The 7,996-nt window shown below is 42.0% G+C and overlaps 1 pseudogene; it reads right to left on the bottom strand.

Moving 5' to 3' along the window:
* Positions 1 to 3,641: 3,641 nt before the first annotated feature.
* Positions 3,642 to 3,759, bottom strand: LOC126471847 (5S ribosomal RNA; annotated as a pseudogene).
* Between the last annotated feature and the right edge of the window lie 4,237 nt (positions 3,760 to 7,996).

Raw genomic sequence — 7,996 nt, 5'->3', positions numbered from 1 at the left:
ACTGAAGCGCCTAGAACCGCTCGGCCACCTCGGCCGGCTGAGATCTGTGAAAAGCAGTAATCCCTGGAGACTGGGTAGAACCACTATACACCATCTCCACCTCACATGATACAGAACCGACACAAACAACTATGGACGAATTTCGCTGCTATCAGTTCCTTACCAAGTACTATACTTTCCGAAAAGATAATAGAAGAACAGATTAATCAATAAACTCTTAAACAGCACTGACGTTTCTGAAAAGTGAGATTGTGTATGAAAAAGAATTTTTAATCTCAAAAACATTCTGAGAGTATTTGCCTTTTGTCAGTTTATAATCAGCGCATGATTCTACTGATACATAAATACTTCTTAAAATTAGGAAGCGTGTGCAGGGAGAAAAAGACGAGATATGTTTTAATCAGGTATTTAGGGAATCTATGTATAAGTTAAACTCCAGTGGGAAATTTTGGAGACATAAAGCGAGAACGTAATCCTCAAAATGTAGATAATGTCTTACTCTGCACTAGTAAAAACAGAAGCACTTTATAGTTCGTAATATCTGCCGCTGAACTAAGAAAAGACAAGTTGAGCAATTAGGGGACAAAGAGAGAAAAACTTGCGAGACGATTTTAGGAGCATAAAAAAGAAAAATGAGTTCATGTAGAGAGAGAAGAAACGAATATTTTTAAAGAACGGCGGAGAAGATAACAAATATGATACGCAAGAGAATGCTGAAACTGAATAGGCACTTACAACGTGAGTGAGTGTAGACCAACAAAGAAATTTTTAAGCTGCAGTCGGCCGGAGTGGTCGTGCGGTTCTAGGCGCTACAGTCTGGAGCCGAGCGACCGCTACGGTCGCAGGTTCGAAGCCTGCTTCGGGCATGGAAGTGTGTGATGTCCTTAGGTTAGTTAGGTTTAATTAGTTCTAAGTTCTAGGCGACTGATGACCTCCGAAGTTAAGTCGCATAGTGCTCAGAGCCATTTGAACCATTTTTTTTAAGCTGCAGTACCAAGTTGAAAGTGAAAACAAAATTACTTGAGGAAATACAATATGGACGAAATTGAGCTTCTTCCATAAGAAATTTGGAACAAACGGTATTTACACTGTGCAACAGAATAAAAGATCACATTTTCGAAATACAGTAATTGCCTCCCATTGGGAAGCATGAGTTTTAAATTTGGCTCAAATCTGCCTACCACTTTCCTCTCTAATGTAGCACAAGGTTGGCACTCTGCGACGTCTCCCTCGGGTTCGGCGGTACTTCTAAAAGCAAGGTGTTGACACATGCGAAAAAAAGAGGTCACAGCTTAAAAGTTCATGTGAGCTGTAAGGTGGGTTAATGATATCACATTGGCATCAAATTTCATTACAATTCTGCAAAACGTCACCGTGAACGTGTAACACGACGAAAAGATTGTCACAGCCCCTCTTACCAACATTTCACTCCTTCTTTTGACGTCTGTGCGACAGGGATCAGAAGCGTGACAGCCAGCGTTGAAATCACGCGGTTTTCTTACTGGTGGCCGAGGGAAACATTTCAGACACACCACAGCTCAGAATCGACCAGAAAAGGCCTCAAGGACTGGCATAAAGGGTGTCAACGAAACTACCTCTTCCCTTAGGGCGTCGATTCTCACACATTTCGCAGCCTTAAACGACAGCTCGCAGTGCGATGAACAACAGTAAGATGTTCTTGATAACCTTTGACACTGCTTTCAGGTGAGATGGTCTCGGGAAAACACAAAAAGAGCTTGAGTCACAAAGGGTGCAGGCCGAACACTGGAAGAACGTAGATACAGCTACCATCGGTATAACAGTTGTAAATTGCCGTAGCTGTGTTGGGAAAGTACTAGAGCTCCAAGCACTAATGAAAAGCACTGATGCTCAAATCGTTTTAGGCACTGAAGGCTGGCTCAAGCCGGAGATAATTTCAGCCGAAATTTTTGCGAAGAACCTAACGTTGTTCCGAAAGGATAGGCTAAACACAGTTGGCGGTGGCGTGTTTGTTGCTGTTAGAAGTAGTTTATCTTTCGCGAAATTGAAGTAGATAGTTCCTGTGAGTTAGTATGGGCAGAGGTCGTTCTTCGTAACCGGAATAAAATAATAATTGGATCCTTTTACCGACCTCCCAGTTCACGTGATACAATTGCTGAAAGGTTCAAAGAAAATTTGAGTTTGATTTCAAACACGTTCCCAACTCACACGATTATAGTTGGTGGTGACTTTAATTTATTCTCGATATGTTGGCGAAAATACGTGTTTAGTTCCGAAGGTGCGCATAAAACAGCATCCGAAATTGTCCTAAACGCAGTCTCTGAAAATTATTTCGAGCAGTTAGTTCATGACCCCACGCCAATAGTAAACGGTTCCGAAAACACACTTGACCTCTTAGCAACAAATAATCCTGAGTTCATAACGAGCATCAAAACGGATGCAGGGATTAGTGAACACAGGGTTGTTGTAGCGAGACTAAATATTGTAACCCCCAAATTCTCCAAAAATAAACGAAAAATATACCTGTTCAAAAAAGCAGATACAAATTCACTTGACGCCTTCCTGATAGACAATCTCCACTCCTTCCAAATTAACAATGTAAGTGTAGACCAGATGTGGCTTGAATTCAAAGAAGTAATATAGGCAGCAGTTGAGAGATTTATACCAAATAAATTAACAAACGACGGAGCTGGTCCCCCATGGTACACAAAACGGGTCAGAACATTGGTAACGAAAAATACATGCCAAATTTAAACAGCCCCACAATCTCCAAGATTGGTAATCTTTTACAGAAGCTCGAAATTTAGCACGGACTTCAATCCGAGATGCTTATAATAGTTTCCACAAATAAACCTTGTCTTGAAACCTGGCAGAAAATCCAAAGATATTCTGGTGGTATGTGAAGTACGCTAGCGGCAAGACACAATCAATGCCTTCTCTGCGCGGTGGCAATGGAGGTACGATGGGAGACAGAGCTGCTAAAGCAGGGTTATTAAACACAGCCTTCCGAAAGTACTTCACTAAAGAAGACGAAGTAAATATTGCAGAATTCGAATCAAGAACAGCTGCCAACATTAGTAACATAGAAGCATATAACCTCGGAGTAGTGAAGCAGCTTAAATCACTTAATAAAAGCAAGTCCTCTGGCCCAGACTGTATACCAATTAGGTTCCTTATGCTGATACAATAGCTCCATACTTAACTATCATATACAACCGTTCGCTCGACGAAAGATCCGTACCCAAAGCCTGGAAAGCTGCACAGGTCACACCAATATTCAAGAAATGCAGTAGGAGTAATCCACTAAATCACAGGCCAATGTCATTAACGTCGATATGCAGCAGTATTTTGGAACATACAGTGTGTTCGAACATTATGAATTACCTCGAAGAAAACGTAAAGCTGGACACTAAAAAAAAAAAAAAAAAAAAAAAAAAAAAAAAAAAAAACTTAACTCCTCCCGCACAGGCCATGAAGGCCCATAGGTACCGACCGGCCGCCGTTTCATCCTCACCCCACAGGCGTCACTGGATGCGTATATGGAGAGGCTTGTGGTCAGCACACCGCTCTTCCGGCCGTATGTCAGTTTCCGAGACCGGAGCCGCTACTTCTCAATCAAGTAGCTTCTCAGTTTGCCTCACAAGGGCTGAGTGCACCCAGCTTGCCAACAGCGCTCGGCATACCGGATGGTCACCCATCCAAGTGCTTGCCCAGTCCGGCAGCGCTTAACTTCGGTGATCTGATGGGAACCGGTGTTCCCACTGCATCAAGGCCGTTGGCAAAGTTGGACACCACTAATACTATATCCGAACATTACAGGTTTGTTCTTCCTACTCATCTTACATTTTTCCACTTTAGAGCTAGCTGCCGTTCATCACACCAACTGGAAATTTTGTCGAAGTCGCCTTGTATCCTTCTACAGTCACTCAACGTTGACACCTTACCGTACAACACGACATCAGCAGTAAACAACCGCAGTCTGCTGCCCACTCAGTTCGCCAAATCATTTATGTACTTGTATATAGAGAGCAACAGCGGTCCTATCACACTTCCCTGCAGCACTCTTGACGATATCCTTGTCTCTGATGAACATTCGCCGTCGAAGACAATATACTGAATTCTATTATTTAAGAAGTCTTCGAGCTACTCACAAATCTGTTAACTTATTCCATATACTCGTAACTTCGTTAACAGCCTCCAATCGGACACCGTGTCAAATGTTTTCCGGAAATCTAGAAATATGGAATCTGCCTGTTGCCCTTCATCCATACTTCTCAGTATATCATGTGAGGAAAGGGCAAGCTGAGTTTCGCACGAACAACGCGTTCTAAAACCATGCTGATTCGTGGACATAAGCTTCTTAGCATCAAGAAAGTTTATTTTATTCGAACTGAGAATGTGTTTAAGGATACTGTAGCGAACAGAAGTTACAGATATTGGTCTGTAATTGTGCGGGTCCGTCCTTTTACCTTTCTTATATACTGGAGTCACCTGCGTTTTTTCCAGCTGCTTGGGACTTAGTGCTGGGCGAGAGATTCACGATAAATGCAAGCTAGGTAATAGGTGAACGTGGTGCCGAAGCCATGAAACCTGGTGTATGGAGCAACAGAAGAAAGCCATTTGGTCGAATGAGTTTCGTTTCATTTCTCGCCGTGTTTACGTCTGGCACACGAAATCCCACACCTACGATGCAGACTGCTTGCTGCAAAGGGTGAAACATGGCGAGGGCTCTGTGATGATTTGGGCAGCCATACCGTGGTATCCCATGGGCCCCATGGTTACTCTGCAGGTTCATATTACTGCCAATGATGATGCGACCATTTTGGATGATTGGGTCCACCCCATGGTACAATATTTGTTTCCTAATGGTGATGCTGTGTTCTAAGATGACAGGGCCGCTGTTCACACAGCTTGCAACGTCCAGTACTGGTTTTGAGAACTCGAGGATGAATTGTCGTATGTCGCATTTCCCCTGGCTGCAACAGTCACGAGATCTCAATAGTTTTGGGCCTTTGTTGTGTACTTTGGAGAGAAGGGCGAATGATCCCTATCTACGTCAGTTATCGTTACCTAGGTTTGCCAATATTTTGCAGGATGAATGGTACAAGATACCCTTGAAAACCATACAGGATCTGTATTTATCCATGCCGAGACAACTGGAAGCTGGTATGAATGCCAACGGTTTTCCAACACCGTATTAGACAAGATAATGTGTCATATTTTTGGTGTGTCCATATTTTTGTCCACCTCCTATATCTCAAATACAGCATCTGTTCCGTTTTTGCCTCTCCCGATACGTACGGTACGTTATAGCTGACTACTTGATGCGTCTCACATTATACTGGGAATCAGCAGTCTATCGTAGACTCTGACAGTTAGCAGTCGAGTGCAAAACTGTTTCATTTCTTCCAGCCGACGTTAAAGTACATAAACATCAATATTTCTATATGTAATAATGTTATGAGATACGGATACATTAAAAGCATTTTCGGAGGTCAGAAAATTAAACTGCGGCTATAGATCGTCATAGTCATCGGAGAAAACTTTGAAGATGGTGAAGTGTTAGCGTAGTACTACTGCAGTCAAGCATGTTGCGAATCAACATTAGAAACAAGCTAAGTAATTACTAAGAGGAGCACTCCTTTTCGTTAGGGAGTTGAGAAAATCCCCATCCAACAGTCACACTCAACAAAGTTTCCATTCTATGCAATGAAGTGAACTTAAGTGACGAAGAGAACACGTGAACAGCCATGACCCGATTTCCCAGGAACTTCGTACAGTGGAAGAGTAGTCAAAATGAGTGAACACGAGTCTCGGCTTAACCGTGGATACTAGACCATTTCTGAGAAAACGACGGTCAAAATTTTCGACACATCTTGGATTCCTTTTAGAGCACAATCATCGCAACCGAGATGGTGGTGCGTTGATTGGTGTAGTAGCTTCTCACTTTTGCATCTCGCGTTCGAAAGCCGATTATTACTTTTATTTATTTGATTTTATTATTTTTCGTTTACCTACCCATGTCCGTAGAAGGTTACTAAACGAATGTCTCTTATCAAGCTAGGGGACTAAGTGGCCAATGTATTAACTGTAAAATTACAACTGGGTTTCACAATGTGATACATTTATTGTATATTGTGTGTATATGGTATTTTCGGTAGGGGGGGGGGGGTTACAATCGTTTTAAATTTTCATATTCGTATGTTTCATTCTTATATCAATTCTTATATTTTATTCTAACATTTATGCTTCAGAAAGATCTTGTGCTTTCCCTTAGTTGGTGCTGATCGTAGAAACATTCGAAAATTGAAATTCCGAACACCACGAGCATCGCGCGAAGGCAGGATTGCCACAGTGACATTTTTTCATGTGAATGTTACCCGGGAAAGAAACGTTGTGAACACCATTGAAAATTTCACACGTTGGCAATAATTTCGCGGAAAACAACACATAACGGATCGCTTTTCCGAAAACTGCCCCTTATGATTGATTATGAATAAAGATACACTACAGAAATTTTGCAGAAAATAATTTCAATTAATTCTCATATTCATTTATTGTACTTTTTGTAATTCATTCACCAGACATACTACTAGCAGACGAAAAGGGCAATGTTATTTCAGTATGCGTTAGAAAATATTCATGTAGTGATCTTCTACGGACATGGATCGGTAAATGAATAAATAAAAAATAAAGTAACTACAAAACGAGGAGCAAAAGAGTGAAGTCGGCTCGCTAGTCACAGCGCTAGCGCTTCGGTTGAATTATTTATTCGCTAAAAGGCACATAATGTACCTCGAAACCTTTGATCGTCGTTTTCTCAAAAACGGTCGAGTAATTACGTATAAGCCGAGACACGTGTTCGCTTAGTTTGAGCCTTTTCCAATGAGCGAATTTTATGAGAAGCTGGGTTATGGTACTTGCCGTGTTCTCCTCCTGAGCGCAGTTGCTGGAAGAAGATTTACTCCAGCTTTTAATCAAATCACAGTCAGGCCTATCCAGATCGACGAAAAGAGAGAAAAATGTAAGCCAAATATTAGCTAGTGACGCTGATTATGAATATTTACCTACCCCTGTCCGTAGAGGATTACTACATGAATATTTTCTAATGTATATTGAAATAACATTACCCTTTTCGTCTACTAATAGTATATCAGAAACATTATACAGTGGAACTGAGCAAATGGGCAATAAATTCTGCAGCAGATCGATGCATTACTCATAAAACTAGTAGGTTTTTCAGGTGTTTCTATGGGATTGTGCTATCTGTCTCTGTTTCTTAGTTTATTTTTCCCTTAGTCATTTATATCATCTCCCTTCCTCAGTAGTTTCAGTGGGTCTCTATGGCCCTCTCTTTCGCACACACATGCACATACACACACACACACACACACACACACACTCACACACTCACACACACACACACACACACACACAAGTACCGTAGTTGGGACGTCCACTGATGATAAATGTATCAGCCCCAGCGATACCAAGCGAAGCTCATTACACGGCATACGTAGGCGATAGTTCCACATATGCAAAACGAAATACACTGAAGCGTCAAACAAATTGGTATAGGTATGCGTATTCCAATATAGAGATATGTAAACAGGCAGAATACGGCGCTGCTGTCGGAAACGCCTATACAAGACAACAAGCGTCTGGTGCAGTTGTTAGATTGGTTACTGCTGCTGCAATGGCAGGTTATCAAGATTCAAGTGGTGTTAGAGGTGGCGCACGAGCGATGGGACACAGCACCTCCGAGGTAGCGATGAAGTGGAGATTTTCCCGTACGACCATTTCACTAGTGTACTGTGAATTATCAGGAATACGGTGAAACATCAAAGCTCCGACATCACAGTGACCTGAAAAAAATCCTGCAAGAACGGAATCGTTCAGCGTAACAGAAGTGCAACCCTTCCGCATATTACTGCAGGTTTCAATGCTAAGGTATCAACAGGTGTCACAAATCTTTACGCCTAGCTTGGGCCCGTCAACACCGACATTGTAACTGTTG

This window comes from Schistocerca serialis, chromosome 3, assembly GCF_023864345.2.
Source record: "Schistocerca serialis cubense isolate TAMUIC-IGC-003099 chromosome 3, iqSchSeri2.2, whole genome shotgun sequence".
NCBI classification, from domain to species: domain Eukaryota; kingdom Metazoa; phylum Arthropoda; class Insecta; order Orthoptera; family Acrididae; genus Schistocerca; species Schistocerca serialis.
The sequence above is the reverse complement of the archived record's forward strand: the minus strand, read 5'-3'. Positions and strand labels throughout refer to the sequence as shown.